Here is a 1,971-nt window from a genome sequence, read left to right as displayed (position 1 = left end):
AAGCTGAAGCAATTCTCCTGCCTCTGCCTCCCAAGTAACTGGGAATACATGCATGCACCACCAAGCCTGGCTAATTTTTATATTTTTAGTACAGATGGGGTTTCACTGTGTTGGACAGGCTGGTCTTGAACTCCTGACCTCAGGTGATCTGCCTGCCTTGGTCTCTCAAGTGCTAGGATTACAAACGTGAGCCACTGATCCCGGCCTGAAAAGTATTTTAATGCAAGCTTATCAACTGGATAATCCTGGAGAAATTATTATGCTAAGCTTCAGTTTCTTCACCTGTGATATGATGGCTCCTGCCTCATGAGGTGGTTGTGAGAATTAGATGATTCGTTACGTTTGGGCCTTAATCTGATGCTTGGCACATAGAATCAGTGCTCAGCATATGCAGTCATCACTTGGTATTCATGGAGAAATCGTTTCCAGGACACCCTGTGGATACCAACATCTAGATGCTCAAGTCCCTTATATGAAATGTTGTAGTATTTACATATTACCTATGCGCAGCTTCTCATATACTTTAAATCATCTGTAGATCACTTATAATAACTAACAATGTAAATGTTTTGTAAATAGTTGCCATACAGTATTGTTTAGGATAATGACAAGAAAAAGCCTGTACATGTTAAATACAGATGCAACCATCCCTCTTTTTTCCCTGAATATTTTTGATTCAACCAAGAGATTGAATTCATGGATGTGGAACCCATGCATACAGAACCTGTGGGCCAACTGCTTGCTGTGATTGTTACTACTTACCACTGCTACTAGGAAAGTAAGCACTTTTAACAATGTTTCTCTTCAAAAAAATTCATTCTGACTTGCAATGTTTAAATTGTTGCTGTAAGAATGCTTCTCTCTTTGCTGCTGTGGGATTAGGTATTTCCCTTCCCCTCAGGTTCCCTACCTCTTGGAGGTAGAAGATGAGAACTAGCTAGTTCGAAACTACTGCTGGTGACTCCTTTGGTTTAGGTCAAAGATTTCAGCTCTATTAAAGCTTGTTGGGAAAGTGAAGGCTGATCAGGGTTTAAACAAATCAGGAAGAAAAGGAGTTAAAACCACCTTGTAGTCTTCAGCAGTATCTTGTTGTCTCTCACACTCTAGTAGCCAGAGTGATGGACTCTGCTGTGTTCCATCCCTGCCCCTGCTGCTAACCATCACCTGTTGATTCTGCTGAATTTTCATTTACTACTGGAGAAGGGAACAGAAAACAGAAACACATGTTGATTTTGAATTTAAAAACTTTTTTTTTCTTTTTTTTGGGATGGAGGTTCGCTTTTGTCATAGAGGCTGGAGCGCAATGGTGTGATCTCGGCTCATGGCAACTTCCAGCCGAGGCGGGCAGATCACTTGAGGTCAGGAGTTTGTGACCACTGTGGCCAACGTGGTGAAACCTCTTCTCTCCTAAAAATAAAAAATTAGGCAGGTGTGGTGGCGGGTGGCTGTAATCCCAGCTACTCGGGAGGCTGAGGCAGGAGAAACATTTTTAAAAAACTTCTGATGACAGAGTCAAAGCAGAACAAGCCTTGGAAGATGTGCACGTCAAACTGTCCTTCAGTGTTCTGTGGAAAAATGCCACTCACAGTTCACTTTTTCACTTTTGAAAGCCTCAAAGTGAGGGAAATCAGCCATAGTAATGAAAGAACAAAAGAATGATTAAAAGGAAAGGTGAATAGGATTCATGAAAACACTTTGAGGCCGGGTACAGTAGCTCATACCTGTAATCCCAGCACTTTGGGAGGCGGAGGCAGGCAGATCATTTGAGGTCAGCAGTTCGAGAACAACCTGGCCAGTGTGGTGAAACCCCGTCTCTACTAAAAATACAACAACAACAACAACAAAAATTAGCGGGTGTGGTGGCACACGCTTGTAATCCCAGCTACTTGAGAGGCTGAGGTGGGAGGATTGCCTGAACTGGGAGGTGGAGGTTGCAGTGAGCTGAGATTGTGTCACTGCATTCCAGCCTGG

Source organism: Colobus angolensis, unplaced genomic scaffold (genome assembly GCF_000951035.1).
Source record: "Colobus angolensis palliatus isolate OR3802 unplaced genomic scaffold, Cang.pa_1.0 Scaffold137, whole genome shotgun sequence".
Lineage (NCBI taxonomy): Eukaryota > Metazoa > Chordata > Mammalia > Primates > Cercopithecidae > Colobus > Colobus angolensis.
The sequence above is the reverse complement of the archived record's forward strand: the minus strand, read 5'-3'. Positions refer to the sequence as shown.